This window comes from Mercenaria mercenaria, chromosome 1, assembly GCF_021730395.1.
Source record: "Mercenaria mercenaria strain notata chromosome 1, MADL_Memer_1, whole genome shotgun sequence".
Taxonomy (NCBI): domain Eukaryota; kingdom Metazoa; phylum Mollusca; class Bivalvia; order Venerida; family Veneridae; genus Mercenaria; species Mercenaria mercenaria.
This window is the reverse complement of record NC_069361.1, coordinates 30,841,766-30,863,037: the sequence shown is the minus strand read 5'-3', so window position 1 is coordinate 30,863,037 and position 21,272 is coordinate 30,841,766. Positions and strand designations below refer to the sequence as shown.

At 33.3% G+C, this 21,272-nt stretch overlaps 1 long non-coding RNA gene across 1 annotated transcript in view; it reads right to left on the bottom strand.

Moving 5' to 3' along the window:
* Positions 1-4,070: 4,070 nt before the first annotated feature.
* Positions 4,071-21,272, bottom strand: part of LOC128556992 (uncharacterized) — a 44,618-nt gene continuing 27,416 nt past the window's right edge. The window contains exon 2 of the long non-coding RNA XR_008370966.1: positions 4,071-4,136. This is a non-coding gene — a long non-coding RNA (uncharacterized LOC128556992). The remainder of the gene's footprint in view (positions 4,137-21,272) is intronic.

The following is a 21,272-nucleotide window of genomic DNA, read 5'->3' as shown; positions in this document are numbered from 1 at the left end:
GTAGTCATAGCCTCTATGCCGTCTAAACAGCTGATCGCATGTATTGACATGCTGCCGTTTGACGTCATAGGCCACTCCTGTCAAAAAATGTCAATATAAGAAGGAGAATTTAGAATGTGCAATGCAACTCCATGCAAGGATTTCGGAAAATTTTGTATAGAAATAAATAAACATAAATTGTCCTTTTTAATATTGAATACCATTTGAATCAGTGTAGATGCTTCTAATTTGCAAGAAAAACGTTTTCTTCACCGCTGTGATTCTGTCATGTTTTCAAACAGCGACCGCCATAATGGTATGTATTTTAGAATTCCATTGCCATTTTACATATTTAGGGTTGATGGGTTTTTCATTTTGTTTGGATTTGACTGGCTTCCTATTTCTTTTTGAATTTGGCTTTATACCATAAGGCTGATCTTTTAACTGGGTTTTCTTACTGTTCATCTGTTTGTTAAGTTTATTTTACACTGACTGTGTTTTAGCTGTCTCTTCTTTCACAATCACAACATCTTTCTCATCTTTGGCTGATTCTTATTTACGATTTTGTCTTTCAATGAGGACATTTTTCTTCTCATCTGTGCTGTTAAATATTTCTTTATTAATTTCGTGCAGTTTTCTAGCATCTTTCGTTTTAGAAGAACGTTCTTTCTCTAGTTCAGCCATCTTACCTTTCGATTCTGTCAACTGGCGGGTATGTTCATCACGTATCAGCCTATAGATTTCCAAAACTGTCTTGTTAAGTTTGATTGTACGAATTAATTCATTGGTGTGCTTCATGTACGTCAAAATCTTAGCAAGTTTTAGTATTCTTGAATGACTGCATTTTCTTGTTGAGAATTATAAGGTAGATGGATGTTTTGATATAAATCAGTCTTGCTTTCATTAAGGTTACACACACACCAAAAACAAATCTTTCATCTTAAATGATGCTTCTCTAATAAGTCGACTGTTCTGTAATCTTATACTTATTTTTGGTAACCAAGTTATACCAAGTTGGTTTTTTTTGTTTTGCAGAATGAAGAAAGAATTTCCAATAGAACTTATTTCTATATGCTGAAAGAACAAATGATTATGTTCTTTTGATCATCAAGCTGATAGTATGCCTTTGGAATAAAGTGCATCTGTCAAGCAAAAACAATTTAGCTCTACATTGCACAAAGGTTATGTTTCCTGCCCTCATGACATGAACATGTTAAACATTCCGATTCAAACTTCATATGTGAAAAAAGTAAACATTAGGAAACTATTTGGTGAAAAGTTTGTTTTGTTGTCATGACAACTGTGAAGCCAAACCACAGTCTTATTGTTATAGCACTATAGAAATTAACATTTATGCATGACTTAAGAAACAATAACATGCATGACATAATAACATTACCTTTGGAATCATGTTTTAACAACCAAATACTGTCCTAATAGGCAGAAAATTCCAGAAATGGCCATGATAGAAGACTGAAACTATTGAAGAAATTTTGTATGTCTCGATTGTTTGCATACGTAATACGTAAATAACATGTTTTCTTTCTGTTTATATACGAACTGGTATGTTCAGTCACCAACTTAACAATTGTAACTTTACCGTATTGTGTGATAGCGGCAAACTGGTACATCTCATTAACAATTATCCTCGTAAAATCGCAAAATTTATTTTTAATAGCTATTTAAGGAGGAGAAAAGCAATATATAACACCAGATAAATGATCCGGTGATAACCGATTACATCTGTTTAGTGCTTGTTATTACTATGTTGTATTAGGTATGATATTGAAATTACTGATTATCTCTCTTTATAGTTTCATAAAAATGTTCTTTTCATGTGACATAACGCATGTTCTTTCTATTGCATTTCCTGGTGACTTATAGATCCGTTGGGCCGGATGTGTTTAATTGTTAAATATTGTATGTAATTATAGTTCCGCTTAAGCCGGTGCTAGGGGGCTTTAAAGGTGTTGCACATTTCATTACCTCTCACGAACAGACTCAATCAAATACTATTTTACCACACAAATCTGTCTTAAATTTAAATTTAAATTAAAAACTTGTAATACTGACAGGCATATTAGGCAGTTATGCAGTTCCCAAACAATGTTGCATTATATAATATGAAATGTTTGTTACATAATACATAATGGTAGACGGTTTGTGTTAAAAATATATGGAACAGACACTGATTATTTCAATTTAACAGAAAAAAGTCAATTTTGTTAGAGACTAGTACATCGTTGTCATGGTAACATTTATTTGACTTTCCACCAGTGAAATCTGCTTAAGTAAACACTAGGTTGCTTCATGAGTCTGCGCTAAATTGGTAAAGTTGTGATTAGTTTAGTATATACTTTTTAAATTTAGCTCGATTGTGATGAAAGCTTCAATCTAGTTTAACCATTCTCGAATTCAGATGGGCATATATGGAGGTTGTTTTTCTCAAACAATGCCGCTTTATTGTACATGTATTTATCACAGGTATGAAACGTTGCCTGCGGCACAAAATGTGCCGCACTAAAATGAAGGCATCGCGCTTCCGACGGCGCAGGCATTGCGCAGGATGTTTACAAAAATAACGAGCACGGTGAGTAAAATTGAATGTTTTTGGTTATTGTCTTGTTACAGTAAACACTTTTTAGAAATCGGGGAATGCAGCGGGATTTAGTTATGTCTTGCCGACAAATCCATGCCCAGTTTGTGAAGAAATATGTAATATTGTTTTTTTGCGCGTGTTTTTCATCGGATACAGTAACATGAAAATTACCAAAGCAGTGAATATTCCGAGTCATTTCACATCCTGCAGAAAAAGGAATGATGCATTTCTGTAGTATATCATAAAAAGACATGATATCTGATCGATTGAGATAAAATACATGTCAAGGAAAAGGCATATCCCCTCGTTCTGCCGACTTTTCAGTCCAGTGCCGCAGGCATCTCGATGGTGCCGCAGGCATCGCGAGAGGCGCAGTCATCTTGAATACTATTGTAGTCAGTAGTACGTGTAATTTCGACCACCTAACATGTATTAAAATCAATAACAATGTTGTTCCTCCAGTTATTGTGTAAAACAAATTTTTCTGAACCCGAACTTTGTAATATTAATAGCTATTTTAAGAAGTTTGCAATATTTTTCCTCGCTGTTTTGGGGGATGGGGCCAGATCCCTTCCAGTTGGGAAAATCACGTCATTTTATATCGAACTGGGATTATTTCTCCTAAAATAACAATATTCAATTACCAAACATTTCCATTTGTAACAATTATTGATACTTAGTTCAAAGCAAGGTATGAAAACCAGCATTGGAGCACAAAAACTGTCATAACATTTGTCATTTTTCAACCAATTTTGTTGTTTTTGTTTCAGCATCGAGTGTTTTTTCTTTACAGTTCGGGCGTACTTTTTATAAGCGGTGAGCTGAATCCCTCTCTCTCTGCCCCCCCCCCCCCCAAAAAAAAAGTGAGAATCGCTGTTATTGCGTTCCAGCGTTCCAAAAAAAAAAAAAAAAAAGAACGCAAAAACAAACAAAAAATCGTAAAAACGTGAAACTTCTTTGGCTCATCTCGAGCCATTTTTTCTGTAACAGTACATCAGCACCAAATTTACTGTTAGGTCAAGATATTTAAATACGAACGAAGAATATTTAAAATTACTGTTCCCAAGTTTTGTGTGGAAAAGAACCAATGAAGTTGATATCTTTCGAAAAATGTGTCCAAAATGGGTCTTAACTTGTTCTGAAATTCTACAAAAATATTAACGTACTTTACTCACTCTTTGTCGTTCAAATATGATTTAGGTCTGTGCACTGACTGTACACATAAAGTTTACGTCTGACGATAAGGAGTTCTGAATGATTTTCTTTTCCTTTTAATATACACTGAATGCACATTCATCTGAAAATATAAAATTAACAAGATACTTAACAATCGTTAACTTCATAATTTGCTTCTTTTCCACATAAAATTTCTGAATAGTATCGTTGTAAGGGAAGTTTCGTGTTTTACGTTGTTTTTATTTTGTCTTGTTTAGTTCCTTTTCTTCGGAAAACCAAAACTGATTTTTTCGCCATTTCTTTTTTTTCTTCTTTCTTTCTTTTTTGTTAGGGTTGGGGTGGGGGAACTCAGCTCATCGCTAATCAAAATAGTACGCCAAAACTGTAAAGAAAATAAAAACAACAATACTTGATGCTGAAACAAAAACATCAAAACTGGCTGAAAAATGTTATGACAGTTTTTGTGCTCTAATGCTGGTTTTCGTACCTTGGTTTGAAGTAAGCATCAATGATTGTTACTAATGGCAATGTTTGGTAATTGAATATTGTTATTTTAGGAGAAGATAATCCCAGTTCGATATAAAATGACGTGATTTTCCCAACTGGAATCGACCTGGCCCCATTCCCCAAAACAGCGAGAAAGAATACTGCAAACTTCTTAAAATAGCTATTAATATTATAAAGTTCGGATTCAGAAGATTTGTCTTACACAATAACTGGAGGAACAACATTGTTATTGATTTTTTTTGTACTTTAATACATGTTAGGTGGTCGAAATTACACGTACTACTGACTACAATAGTATTCAAGATGACTGCGCCCCTCGCGATGCCTGCGGCACCATCGAGATGCCTGCGGCACTGGACTGAAAAGTCGGCAGAACGAGGGGATATGCCTTTTCCTTGACATGTATTTTATCTCAATCGATCAGATATCATGTTCTTTTATAATATACTACAGAAATGCATCATTCCTTTTTCTGCAGGATGTGAAATAACTCGGAAAATTCACTGCTTTTGTAATTTTCACGTTACTGTATCCGATAAAAAACACGCGCAAAATAACAATATTACACATTTCTTCACAAACTGGGCATGGATTTGTCGGCAAGACATAACTACATCCCGCTGCATTCCCCGATTTCTAAAATGTGTTTACTGTAACAAGACAATAACCAAAAACATTCAATTTTACTCACCGTGCTCGTTATTTTTGTAAACATCCTGCGCAATGCCTGCGCCGTCGGAAGCGCGATGCCTTCCTTTCAGCGCGGCACATTTTGTGCCGCAGGCAACGTTTCATACCCGTGTTTATGTCCTTTACTTTTATACATGACAGTAGACTGTATTGCTATAAGTACAAAAACCTAATGAAAACACTTTTAATCTTAAAATTATTTCAAGAAAATTGACAAAAAATGTTACGTTTGTAAGAATAGTGCATTTTTGCCATTGTAATGGTAATGTATCTGAACTTGCAAGCTTATTTTAACAGCATGTTTCTTGTTTATATATTCTATTTATTCAAACTTTGCAAGTAAATATCTCTTTTATATGTATTATACGCATCAATGTAATAGTATATTACCACATAAATCTGCCTTAAAATAACCGAGTATTAATTCAGAGAATAAGAAGTTATGGATTTCGCCAACTACGTCGCATTAAGTTTCCAGCAAAGATGTCCTCTAACTTTAAAATGTGATGGTAGTCGTCTTTCAGTGGATAATATTCCTAATAATATGTCTTCTGGCGTGTGCGTCTTTCTTACAATTACAAAGAAAAAATATCAATGTATTTGGTGTGTTTAACATTAAGGTTGATGATCATGTTTTGTAATGTTGTCTGGCTCATATCTAACATAAGAATGCACAAAACTGATGTGTATTATTTGCTATCAAAACTTAATGTTTATAACAGTTTTAACTTTATTTATCAAGAGTCTATTATTTATAAATGGGATTTGACAAACTACTCTTATGGAGAGGAGTTTCAGAAAAAATATCTATTTGGTACTTGAAATAAAAAGTATTTCAGTAACTGCATATTCATTTTATTATTTTCTTATATATGTTGTCGTAATATTGTTTTAAGAAGAAGTCTTCATTAAGTTTTCCTGTCTCACTTCTGGTACATTCTGACTAAAACTTGATGTCCAAAAAGTGGTAATTTCTCCAACACGGCGACTAAGTTTTGTTCTGAAACTGCATATCTTTACTCGAAAAAAAGCCAAAAGCCGAATTTTCGACCAAAATCGGATTTGGGTTCATATTCTCATGCTTTGTAGAAAGAAAGTACTCCATTTTGACAGCCAAAATTGTCTTTATTTGAAGGCAGTATTTGATTACTTTTGAAAGTTACTGATAATGAAACACAACAAACAAAATACAATATGAAGCTATGAATCATTCCAGGGGTGCCCGACCTCAACCTACTTTTCCCGGGGCAGCAGATCCCGCTTGGGGTATAGAAATCTGCATATTAGAAAACCACCCAGCTGGCTCAAGGTCTCAAGGGTTTTCCTCTATCATCAACAAACTGAAAAGTCATAACTCGAAACTCTCATCGCACCAACACCCGCAAAATATCCAAAAGTAAACAAATTCTTACCTGGAATCCGAAGAGAATGCACAGATACCAAGGTGGCGACTCCTGAACTGTGTATAAAATATTAGAATTAGTCATCGGATATTTGTTTCTTCCGTTATTTAGATTAGTATTTACACCAGTTTGAGTTTCATCCATATCTATCGTTATTCGAAGTGTAACCGATATAATATAAACTTGACAACGTATAAAGAGTTCATCCGGTAAGTACTTACAGATTATAAAAATGTAAGAAATCAAACAGTTTGTTTTGATGATATCAACCAATTTCTGCGGTGGAGGTATGTTTTATAGAGAGTATTACGTGAGTGTCTTTTCATTTTGAATCTATTAAATGAGTTGAATAAAATAATAAAATGCGAGGCTCTGTCGAGCATTCTGTCGAGTATTGTATCAATTTTATTCAACGAGTTTAATAAATTTAATGTGTAAAGTCACAAATGTAATATTCTTTTTATCACATGTTAGCTTTTCCTACCGAAACATACAAAAATCCACTTTCTTTAACTATAATAAAAAGCCAATTTGACCAACGTCTCCTATACTTAAAACGGACGTCGACGTCAATGCTTTATTACACTAGTGTTTTACTGTACTCAATTTTATGTAATGGCTTTATTTCACTCCAGAGACATCAAACATGTGATAAGTGATATTAATTTCATCCCGATAGAGGTTATGTTACAACGTAAGTCACATCACAACGAAGTCATGTCACAAAGTCTCAACGATAGGTTGTATTATGTGACCTCTCTGCGCTTATGGTTTACCCGAAAAGTTGTATTAACTACATGGGCTGAATAATACTGAAGTGCTTTATACAAGACAGACTGTATAAAGTAATTTGAATAAAACTGTATAGTATTGTTTTAACATCTCAAATAACGTGTCCAAAAACTAAACTGGAGGCTGAATTGAAAGTTCCAAAAGGCAACTGAGGTCAGGAATAAGTGTATATAAGATAAGTTGACAGTGGAAGAAAATTTCAAGTTTTGGATTTATATTCAAACACCGGCACTTCTTATAAAGCTTCTTTGCAGTAAGCATCAATTTAATCTTTATCAATCGAAGTTAGCAATTATACAAAGAAATATATAAGCATCACACTGTTGGTAATATTTATATACACTTTTGACCTATAGTTGTTTATTATCATCCAAATTTTGATATGTTTGAAGCCTATGAAGTTTTGGTATTTTTATCCAAAGCACAAACAATAAGGTTCAGTACGTGTATTAATAATTTTGACAGGCAAATCATCACTATCATAGTATTCATCGTCACGCAAGGTTCTATGGGGGACAAATAGTCATATATAAACACCAAAAAGGTAGCTGTTAAAATCATTCAAAATTGACGTGAAAAGTTTCCCCACGCAACTTAAAAGAGTTATAGGCCTATAGTTTCCAGGGTCTTGTGAATCACCCTTATTTTTAAAGATAGGTTTGATTATTCCCTCTGTCCATTTGGATGGAATTATACCATTATCTAGGACTAAATTAAACAACTTTTCATAGATGGGTAACATTTTAACAACAGTGCATGTAATATACTCATTTAATATCCCATCAATCCCAGGTGCCTTGTTATTTTTCAAGCCCTTTATAGCTTTTTCAATTTCTAAATTTGTAATTGGAATATTAAGGCAACTATCATCCCTATCGACATCGTTTATTAAGTCATAATCATCGTCATCATTTTATTCATCAATATTGTTTAGGTCCTTGAAGTAATTATACAAATCATGTAGATCAGTACAGGTGGGTCAACTTGTTTCTTATTCTTAATTTTATTTAGGTAACGCCAGTAATCTTTTGGTCTTTTGCTGTGCATTTCACGAAGGTTTTCTTTAATTTACATATTGTATAAATTTTGATATTTATTCATAGTATTTTTAAAGGATTGGCATGCATTTTTTAAAGCAATGTTATTATATTCAGACGGATATTTTTGAAAATTCTTTCGAGCTTTATGATATATTTTTCGAGCTTTTTTTTCAATTTATACCGAACCAAGGCTTCTTTTTACCACGTTTATTTATATCGAATTGTCTACGTGATTCAAAGGTAGCTTCTGCACTTTTAAGAAAAATACAAGAAAATTCATCGGAAATCATGTCTAAGTGCAAGCTATCAATATTTTGCCCGTCGCTGTAATCATTAAGCATTCTTGTATGTTTGTGACATCTATTTTATTTGCAAATTCCTCAGCTTTAGTTGGGTTCCAATTTGGCCTGCTGTTTCTAGCATGAACGTGATTATTATCTAACTTGTTGCAGTTTGTTACAATGTTGCAGTTCAAAACCGCGTGACCATCCAAGTACAATTGATCTAAACTAATTATTTCAAAATTCTTCAGTAATTTAAAAGCTTGTACAGTTGCAATGCAATAATCTAGTATCGATATATATTTTTGAAAGTCATTTTGCCTGGAATATCTTTGCCAAACCTACCATTTACAATAATAAAGTTATTATTTTTACATATTTCAATAAGTCTATAGCCATGATTATTATTTTTTTTGTCTTCAGACTTTCTTTTCAGCTTAATGCCGTAAGTTTCTAATTAACATTTTTGGTCAATAAAATAATTAGATAATCATCAATATCAACAATATCTGACAAAAAGTCGTCACAGGTCGTATAATCACATAGTTCGGCAGTGTGTGCATTGAAATATATATAAAGTCATTTTCACTTCTCATTGATGCTATCTCTGTTTCCAACAAATTCGAACGCATCGTTATCATAGAAACGTGATTGTAACGGGGGTACATATGTTATACCAAAAACAACATCATGTTCAAGCATGGTACATGCCTAAGAAAGTTTAAGCCGAAGAACGTATTCAGACTCGGTTTCGAGAACTTCAACAAAATTACTGAGACCGTTTTTAACAAATGCGCTTATTCCACCTGATTTCCTTATGTATTTTTGCTTTCTCGGTTTACTTATGAAATGATAATTTGGGACAGAGATAACATCAGTGGGATCTGATTTGGTTTCTGTAACAAATAAATAAGTCATATTTCCTAATCAACTCTACAAAATCTGGAAAGTTAGCTCTACGTTTGAGGTCACACACATTTAATGTTCCGATTCGCAAAGATTGTTCTACAATTAGATTGCTGCTTTATATGTTCGTATTGTTCCTACTCTGGGACATCCCCCCTGGATTCCTAATGTCCAGTTTCAACAGGCACTTGTAGGTCCACAGGACCTTCGGATGCCCCTTGACCAATCGGTGGATTCGATTCGGGCTGTCGTTGCGTCACATCCCGCTGCTGGGTCTCCAACTGCTTTATTGCTTGACTGTATGCTTCCATACGATCGCTCGTAGCCGATTCACTTTTGGAATCATCAGAACTGATCTCGTTTTCGCTTGATTTACCAGAGTCCATTTGGAGGTCATTTTCGGATTCATCGATACGGTTAAAATTTCTGTTCGTCGCGTCCGACCTGTAGGAGGTTCTTGGTCGACTCATTGCCATGATATATGTAGAATCAGTCTGTGACATTATCAGTTATATATATTAATTAAACAATGTTATTTAAGGCAGTTCTGCACTTTTGATAAACCGGAAGTTCTGGCTTAAGGTCATTTATCCGGAAAATGTAGAATAAAGCCTGGATTCAGCGTACGGAAATGAAAATCATTTTACGAATTAATGGCAACCCGTGAGTAAATTTTTTACAATGTTTCTAAAAGTAAAATATGATATTAAAACATGTCACGTTAAATAATTCAAAATAATGTCTTATAATTGGCTTTAAATGTGCGGTTCACTTTAATCATTGTCAAATATCTCAAAAATAAGCACACAGACCTACACATTTTATTTCACCATCAGTAGCAAAAAAGCAAGCACGACCCTATCTTTTGTATTTGTTGAATTTTCTACGTATATTCTGAAGTTTTGAAAAACAAGGGTTTAATAAAATTCTACTTTGTAGAAACAATTTCGATACGAACGTGCAGAACTACCTTAAACAACTTTACAATACGCAACATTCCCTACCTTAAATTTCAATACTAATATTTAACTGTTATGTTAAACTTTTGACATACAATCGGGTAAATATCTTTAAACTTTGAAAATCGTATTTTCTGCTTTACTGATTTTTGCGATCTATCAAGTTAATGTGTTATTTGAAGTTTAACGCTTTTCTAAATTTAATGGCGCGAGAGATTTTACGATCGGTTACTTAGATCAGAAGAGATGTCCCTAACTACTCCCATTTATTTTTTGAATAACCATCCACAAGTACATATTTATATAACAACATACAAACAAAAATGGATGAACCGTACCGTGAGTTTTATTTCATCTACCGCTTTGAATTTTATCTTAACAATTACCTTGAAACAACAAGTGGCTATGACAAAGAGTGCAGAACGAGGACGCACGCGCAATAACTTTATCTTTAATGATAACTGTTCTTATCCCTTTTAATGTCTGTAGACTTGCATTCTTGTAAACAGTATTCTGACAGTAATTTACTTATATCTTTATCATTGGAATAACTATGTATAAAATGTGTGAGATAGTGTATCATTAACGATAAATCCAATTTCAAAGCTTCTCAAAGTAATGCCTTCGGTTTTATTTGAATAAGTAGCAGAAATACTAATATTTGGTGAATAATTGCGTTACTAGTATAATGATTCTACGGTCAGAAATGATAGATGTAAAACACATCTGAACAAAGAAAGATGTTATCAATCTGTTTTATTAAAACAACTTTATTTATTTCAGTTCTTGCGTAAGATATAGTTCTAGTATTTATTAATGTTAAGTGAAATACACAGAAAGAAATATCCGACCATACAGACAATACTTTTTCTTCCGAAATTTCCAACATGCAGAGGGCTTATGACACGACACTGCCAGACGATCGTTGAGACACCGGATCATCTGTCGTTTTGATTTCGTTGAGACATGACTTCCGTTGTAACATACCTCTACCTGGTATGTGAGTTTACAACATACGCATGGGTACAGTTTGAGTCATCTACTTCATCAGGGGTCCCCAATAGATATAAAATATTATTAATTTTGCTAGAAAATATCTTAACTATACAGTAGTATATAACATCATTTTACAATGACATTGCTACTATAGATGTAATGTTTATCAAAAATAAATATGCATACCCAGACATGTGTATGTCAACGCATACTAAATAGCACATCTGTATAAATGGCACATTACGAAATAAGGACTGCAGTCTTGGGAGTGCGATTTAAAAGTGAACTAGGTTAGAAATATTGTAGCGAAGTTTCAGAGTAAAATAAAATGCTGTTTCAATAATATTAGTTGTACATGTCAGGATAAAAGTCACTCAAAAGACAAGTAATTGTTAGAAGTATATTGTGGAGGAAGGTGTTATATATATTTATAAGTTTATGATGATGATGGTAGGTTGTAATTGTGGTGCTATTTAATGAAGACGATTATACATGGGTAGTCCCAATACGTGACTTTTGTTTCCACCCTGATGCCCCGTCCACAGAAACACAGGCAACATCTATTAAACATCGGTGGCAAACTCCAGGAACTTCTAATTAAGCAGAACAAGTCGAAATAGTACAATACTAAAACCAAAATTCGAAAAGCGATTTTTTCCTGCTTCCAACAATTTACATTTACTTATATTTTGCCGATTAGTATGTCATACTACGTGTTTGTATTAACACGAGCATTAGTATGTCACACTACGTGTTTGTATTAACAGAAGCATTAGTATGTCATACTGCGTGTTTGTATTAACAGGAACATTAGTATGTCACACAGCGTGTTTGTATTAACAGGAGCATTAGTATGTCACACTGCGTGTTTGTATTAACAGGAGCATTAGTATGTCATACTGCGTAATTGTATTAACACGAGCATTAGTATGTCATACTGCGTAATTGTATTAACACGAGCATTAGTATGTCATACTGCGTGTTTGTATTAACAGGAGCATAAGTATGTCATACTGCGTGTTTGTATTAACAAGAGCATTAGTATGTCATACTGCGTGTTTGTATTTACATTAGCATTAGTATGTCATACTGCGTGTTTGTATTAACACGAGCATTAGTATGTCATATTGCGTGTTTGTATTAACAGGAGCATTAGTATGTCATACTGTGAGCATCAGTATGTCATATTGCGTGTTTGTATTAACAGGAGCATTAGTATGTCATACTGTGAGCATCAGTATGTCATACTGCGTGTTTGTATTAACATGAGCATCAGTATGTCATACTTCGTGTTTGTATTAACATGAGCATCAGTATGTCATACTGCGTGTTTGTATCAATAATTGAATATAATAGGGGCATTGACATAACAGGACCTCATTGAATTGCCATTAGGACTTACCTTGTAATAGTTTTTTTCTTTAATTACAATATCAAGCTTACTATCCTATCTACCTTAATTTCTTTGTAATTTCTCGAATCTTGTTTTCCAGATTACCAATACTGCAGGTTGTCTTCGCAAGTGTTCGGACTACCGTTATTTCTATAATGAACCAGCCCCAGTAAAATGTCCTTACACAGAAACGAGGAATAAATGCAATAATTTTTATAAATGTTCTAAACCAGATATGCAAATGAGTCTATTTTTAGTAACAGTTTAGAAGATATTTTCGAATGTATCTGAATAGTTCCACAGATTATTATAGAATATTATTTCATGTAATAAGATAACATGGGCTGCGCCTGGAATTTGATCAATTGCAAGAAACTCTCTACCCAGAATTTCACTTATGCACTTACAAACGCATTACAAACCTCACATGTTGCGTGTATTGAAACACACTATTGGCTCTACCTCTCTTGAGCACGCTTTTAAAAGTGATAAGGCAAGCTTCGATATCCGTGATCCACTATTAATTTTGCTTTTTACAGACAAATATACAAATCAACTGTATCTTTCTTTCAACTGTTACAAATTCGTACAATTTGTTTTATATTAGATCTAGTAAATGTCATTTTTCGGATGGTGCAGATATACGAGAGGTATTCAAATATAAATGCAACTAGGCCAATTTTCAGAAGTGCTTAACAAACAATGCCAAAATAATTATCTCAATCCTTTAAATTCTCAACACCATGTGATATACAAAGTTTCAGTCTTTTAATCCAATTTTTAAAGGCGTTTTCATAATCTTTTCGAAGTATACTGTTCAGACAATGGAAATTAGCGGAACAGAGGTTTTTGGGCGTTTGATATTTTCTTCCAGCACGGTGTTTTTTGAATATGGTAAACTATTTACATAATATTGCAGGTCATTTACCGGGAATATGGTAAACTATTTACATAATATTGAAGGTCATTTACCTGGAATATGGTAAACTATTTACATAATATTGCAGGTCATTTACCTTGAACATGCTAGCTATTTATACAGTTTGCTGGTCATTTACCTGGAACATGCTAGCTATTTACATAGTATTGCAGGTCATTTACCTGGAACATGCTAGCTATTTACAGTTTGCAGGTCATTTACCTGGATCATGCTAGCTATTTACAGTTTTGCAGGTCATTTACCTGGATCATGATAGCTATTTACATAGTTTTGCAGGTCATTTACCTGGAACATGATAGCTATTTACACAGTTTTGCAGGTCATTTACCTGGAACATGCTAGCTATTTACATAGTATTGCAGGTCAGTTACCTGGTACATGCTAGCTATTTACAGTTTTGCAGGTCATTTACCTGGAACATGCTAGCTATTTACATAGTATTGCAGGTCATTTACCTGGAATATGATAGCTATTTACACAGTTTTTCAGGTCAGTAACCTGGAACATGATAGCTATTTACACAGTTTTGCATGTCATTTACGTTGAAAAGGTTGATCATGAACCTTTAACATTACAACTGTCAGCCCATTTACCTCTAATATGACAGTTATCAGCTTATTTACATTGGAAATGATAGCTATTAGCTTATTTACCGTAATCATGATAGCTGTCAGCTTAAGATTACCTTACGCATGAAAGGTATTACCTCGTTTACCTTAAAGATGACAGGTATTAGCTTTATACATTGAACATAACAGCTATTAGCTCATATACGTGTACCTTGAATGTGATAGTTATTTGCTCATTTTCTTTGAGCATGACAGATTTCAGCTCATATGCCTTGAATATAACAGCTATTATATCATTCAACTTGAAAATGATAGCTATCAGTTCATAATCTTAACCATGATAACTATAAACTTATCTACTTCGAGCGCGATAGCTGTTAGCTCATTTACCTAGGAAATGATAGCTATCTTCACAGGTTTACTGCTTATTTGCCTTGCAAATGATAGCTATTAGCCCATTTATCTCGAAAAATCTTTGAACATGATAAATATCTAACAATTAGAGCCATGTTTTATGGTATTAGGTCCAAGGAGTTCTATGGGTAGTATTTTTTTCAAATAGTCATCAGGTTCACCGCTGTGGTTCGTTGGTCCTCTGGTTATACCATCGACTTTAGTATTTGTTGGTTTATTACTTGTTCAAACTGGTGTTACACTGTCATCCCAGCTATGGTGGATAACTTAAATCTAAGTTAGAAGTTTCCTTCTAAACCAGGCACGTATCTGGGCATACGCCTATACGCCTGAGCGTACAATTCAAATTCGACACGAGCTATCAGCTAGGACAAAACAAACATAAAAAGGAACACACTGGGCACCACACAGGAACGGCAACACCTATGTATATTCTTCTTCTTTCAAAATTACACATTGCTTACAAAGCTGGTCATACTGGCAGTGCTTCATTTCTGTATATCATACTTATCTTCTTTGCAGTTTGTAGTTTTTACGGCAACAACCGAGTGCTCGTTTTCTACAAACATACCTACATACCACTTTGTCCACTGAACCTCGTAACACCCGTTATCTCGAGTACAAAAAACGTGACACTAAATATAACATTGCTTACGTGATATCGAAGACTTTATTAATGGTTGCAATAACATCTATCAATCTATATCCAGATCTGAATACAGAAATACTATTTAGCAATTCACGCAGTTTGAATTTGTCTTTGCCAAAATTAGATTTTTAATTTGACTAAAAAGTGTTAAGTTTCCCGTGAGAAAACTTGAAATATTTGCATATATGTGTGGGTTTAGAAAAACCCTGTCAAATTGCTGATGCAGACGCAATGCATTAAATTAATTTTATTTTTATTTTATTTCAGCCAAAACCAAAAATTTGACCCACTTACAATTAAAAAAATCTTATAAATGTGAATGTTAAATAACAGTTCTTAACTTGTTTTATTCAAAAGTCCAACATCTCCTGGTTGTCTCTGAAAAATTTAAGGGAGAGGACAACCTTAAGCTTATAAAGCTTCCTGTCCAATCCTTTATTGTATATTTGTAATCATGGTGTAAATATTGCAAAATAAAATATGTTTAAACCAAAAAACTCTACCACAACATTGATAGCGTTTAAACAATATCGAATGTTGATACATATGTGCATTTACTCATGTTACGGAGGGTAGAATTTAGTGACCATCTATATTTTTGGATATTAGGAAATTAAACAATAACGCAGTTACTTATTCAAAAGAAACTCTTTAATGAACCATAATTGAAAAACACGTCCGACACACAATCCAATCAATATGACATTTTCTACCGTCGATACCGAGAGAGAATAAAGGTATATGACTGACATTTTTAAGCTGTATTTTTTAAAAAAATTTTTTGAATATTTACACTCGTTATAATTATTAAATTGAGCATCGTATACAAGAAAATTGGCAACCCTCTGTCAATTTAGAATGTCCTTAACACCACACAATAAGTTGCAGATGTGCTACGTATATTACAGTGCTTGAATAGCGATTCTAAAAACATACAACTCCGTAACGGAAGTGATAAAATTTACAACAAAATGAAAACATAAGCCTAAAGAATATATTGTTGTTTTTTCTACCATGGGAACAGGGTTTTGGAACTTTATCAGATGTTTTAAAGAACTATTAAAACACAACACAATAAGTTGACATATTACAGTTCTGGCACTGCTAGTATTAGAAACCTGTCACCTAACATAAATTCAAAAACAATACATTTCATTAAAGAGACAACCATTGAAACAGTACATTTCCAAACAATTACCTGCATAAGATTAAACAGCAACTAAACTAAACTACCATGTGTGACATTTATACAAAATCTGTATATACAGCAAAATTGGAGCATCTAGTAACGGAAGTGATAATGCGTTACGGAAATTGTGTTACATGTATAGTTAAGCCTATAATCAAACTGCTGTGTGTAATAGATTAGCGGCCATAATATAAAATGTCAGGGCTCTTTAGAAACAGTTCAAATGATAAAACCCTCTCATGGTGCAGGCTTTCTATCCTTTCCATCTATGATCTCCGTCAAAGAACATCGAACATTTCTTGATGTTCCTGTCTTTTCTAAATAATCAACTATTTTGTATACGTCTGATTTCTTTTATTCTTTTTACATCTTTGACGAATGGGACTTTGCATTTGTTACTATATTTCCAAGATTCAGTACAAAAATTAATCTGAACTTTATCATGAGCCATGTCTTAAATTACGCAGCCATCCATCTCTCCTCGCACATACATTTCTGTGATTTGTCAGCAACAGTTGAATTTGCATTTGTCGGATACTTTTCTGATATTAGTGTGTTTGTCAACCATTTTCTGAACAATTCCAACTCAATTAATAACGTTAATAAACGTTACCTTACTTCCTTACTAACATTTTCTGTCTTTTATTCTGTCGCATCGATGTTTCGGACGTTCAACATACAACTGTTTCTATTGGATAATAAATTATGTAAAGACTCTTTGAAAGCAAAGAATGCAGTCAACTAAAATAATAGCAGACTCGGCTTGATTAAGTCCGTTCAAATCATTGTAAGTCATATGTGTCACTATATTTTCTTTGCACATGGAAGAAAAATAGTCAAATTTGTCAAAAAAGGAAATTCAGAGAAAACTAATTACAATAAAACAAGTCTAAGAATACCTTATTTCTACTACATAAAGAATAAAATTTCTATGTAACCTCCGTAACATAATATCTTCTCGGTAACAGAATAAAACTTGTGGTCGCCGAAGGCACATTTCTTTTTTAAAAAAAGTTAGTAAGATTTTAAATATTACATAATGACGAGAACATTACTGAAACCAGATCATATTTGTGCAGTGACTAAATAAGGACAAGTTCAATGCAGTCAGACAAAATATCTCACCTCAATAACGGTATTGTGGAAAAAATCAAGCTCTATATCACTTTTCTACCGGTGAAATAGTCAGAAAAAATATGTATTTCTTGAATCTGAGTCAGTCTTCACATATCTCTTTGGCCAAACTTTCATGTATGAAATTTGAATGTCGCACTGGAATTTACGAACACGTTATCGCCTCCGTAACGGATATGTTTAAAAGAGGCATATTTATTTCAGCGCTATATTTTATGTATAGTTTTACGTTCAAACCAAATTGGAAAAGCAGAGAAAACACATTCCAACACCTTAAAACATAATCTCATAAACATCATGTAGTAGAATGCTTTTTTGTATATAACTATGAACTTACCTCATTTACTTAAAATACTGTTCCACCAATAATTTAAAATTACACTTAAAAGTCTTTGCAGATCAGCCTCTGCTTCCTTTGAGTGACGCATGAGAAAAACTTTATTGTGTTTTCCGCATTTCAGTAGACAGTTAGAACAGCTAAGATGTTATGTTACGGAAGTGATACGTTACGGAAGAGATAAAATTATTTCAATATTAGATACCTGTTCGATACCTAGATGTCATATACTAAAAACAAGCCTTCTTACTGATGCATTCAAGGTAAATGATACAGACACAGAGGAAAAACGCATTTCTTCAGAGACTACTTTGCATTATTCTAAGTTTTGACTGAGTTTTAAAACAGTGATGCTGGTGACAGTGATAGAAATTTAATGTTTGTCTGTGATAATTGTATGTTAGTAATATTTTAAAATATAGTATTATCATTGACTTTAAATTAATAATTGCTATTTTGATTCGTTTAAATTAATCTTATTTAAAATATTTTATATTTAATATTTTATTTCAACTTGTATTGTAAAACGCCATTGAATATGTTTTAAATGTAGAAATAGGCGTTTAAGCAAATAAACTAGTTTCAGTTTCAGTTTCAGTTTCAGTTTCAGAAAACACCATTGTTATCACGTACATTTGAAGAAGTCCCCGTTACAGAGGAGAGATCTTTAAATCGCGACAAGATAAAAATGAACTGGAAACGATAATATCAGAACTATTTACTTATCAGATAGTAACAAGGGAGTTATTTTAATAAAGTTATATCATTTGACGACAGTTTGTGTCAATTTTGTCTCATCTATACCTTTTTCAAAATACTTTGTTAATATATTAGTTATTGTTACGGTAGGTGAGAGCTGTTTTAGGCGACAGTAATAATTATGACCGGGATGAATGCATTTTGTGTTTATGCTATTGAAAATGTCCTTCCGCAATTACAATGAACCCTCTTTCATAACACTGCATGTAGGTTTTGTGCACAGATGTACTCTAGTGCTATCAACAGAGTTATTATTTGGCTCAGTATACTTGGCGACATGGCTGAAATGAGCAGAAAGCTTTTATTTCAGTCCTACTGCACTTAGAAAATCGACTAAAAAACAAAGAATATGCCCTGGCAAAAGTAAAAACCTCTTTCCAATGTAATTTATTCATCATGTGTTTGTAATAGATGAACAAGAATGAAGGCGACAAGGAATTTTCTAAAGTGGGTCAAATTTTTGGTTTTGACTGATTTAGGTTTAACGGCGCACCAACACAGTATAAGTTATATGGCACCATACAGGACTACAAATTTTGGTTTTATATCTCATTTACATCGAAATAAAAACATCAAGTTTGGAATCAAAATTTGCATACCTGCTGGAATCACAGAGTTACAGTAAAACCGAGTGTTAATACCCTATTAGTCGCCTCTTACGATCATGCAAGGGTAAGACAGTGGTTCCAATTCTTTTCATACACAGATCGTCCCATATGGGGCGCATTATATTAAACACAGACGAAGATTTCAAATACGATTACAACCAAGAAAAAACAACAACAACAAAAAAAACCAACCTAGTATATCTTTGATATGTGAGGTATCAAAAACCTGCCAAAATGCAGATGCAGATGCAATGCATTAAATTAAACACTGATTTCAAATACGATAACAGCAAAAAAAAACCTGGTATACCTTTAATATGCGAGGTAACCCTTCATTGCAGATGTAATCTTGACGTTGTGGAGAATATTAAATGAATAATAAATAAATAAATAATGATAATGACAGCTTTGCACACGGTTCGAATATGCGATTTTTTCCACATGTGTAGCAGTTAGATGAAGTTACCAAACTGCCATAGTGTTAGGTCCATTTGGCATGTGCGGGTCTTGGCAGTTGCTCAGTAAAATATATATCATAGAATGACACAGTGTTTCAGTGAAACAAATATTTTAAAACATAGCTATTGATGTCTAGTGTACAAAAACAAGGGGCATATTGTGTAGAGCGATACATAAATTCATAGTCAAGTTAATTAGGACTCTTAATTGTAAATAAAGTTTACGAAAAATAGATGTATTCCTCAAAATATCCGGTGCTGCTCGAGTTGCAGTTTTTGCGTTTAGACAATGTCAATGGGAAGCAATGGCGTAACGTCATTTATCCGGATACCGTAGAATAATGACTGGAGCCGACATGTGGAAAGGAAAATAATTTAATGAATGGCAATCATCAAAACCATTACAACGGCAATGTTATTTTCTCTCTTGTGATAAACTATGACATTAAAAAATTACACGTTATATAATTCAAAACTAGTCTTAAAACCAGGATGATTAACGCGGAACTCTTTAATTATGGGCAAATATCTTAAAAACAAGCACATGGACATAAACGATTTATTTTACCATATTATACATCATATGTTAATCTATAATTTTGATAAGTTTCTTTAAAATATCCATTGAAGAAAATCGTAATGTCATCAAAGTTATGATTATTCCATGGTTTTCCATAATACAAAATGCCTGAAGTCCAATATATTCAAATCAATCTAGGAAAAAAAGTTAAGCCATCTCTCTTTTATTTGCCGAATTTTCTAAGCACATTCTGAAGTTTTGAAAAATCAGGGTTTTAAAAAAAATCTGAAAAGTAGATCCATCGGAAGCACCGAGAACATAGCAAACAGTGAAGATTGCAGACTCGGCTTGATTGAGTCTGTTCATAAGCAGTAATGGAAAATGCAACACTGCCCTCGTCCCCTAGCATCGGCTTAAGCAGTATTCAATCTTCAAATCTAAATGAGTTGAAATCAATGATCCCGAAGGACCAGAAAATATTACAACACTGAGATGAAGTCGGGGCGACTACTCTGTAGAAAGAAATCTTACCCGAACGTGATCAAAACACAAAAAGGTATCTACATCATAAGATCAGAAACACAGATATTGGTTAATGCTACATAAAGCATTGTAGTATGATAACTGAACATTGTAGTCATAGATATTTGTCATTGTACATAGTATCATGGTTCTAGATGAAAGATTTTAAGATTAGTGCAACTTCATATGCTATATTACAATTGATTCTAGGTCATATACTTTTTGAGATACAAGGGACATAAACTTTTGTTCCCTTAATGAATGTTTTGATACGTCAAGCGCCATAACTCTATCTAGAGATAAACTAAGACATTAGGAAAATCATTTTATGAATGGCAACCATTAAAACCGTTAAAACGGCAATGTTATTTTCTGTCTCGTGATGAATTATGACATTAAAAAATTACACGTTATATAATTCAAAAAATATCTTAAATCCAGGAAGATTAGCC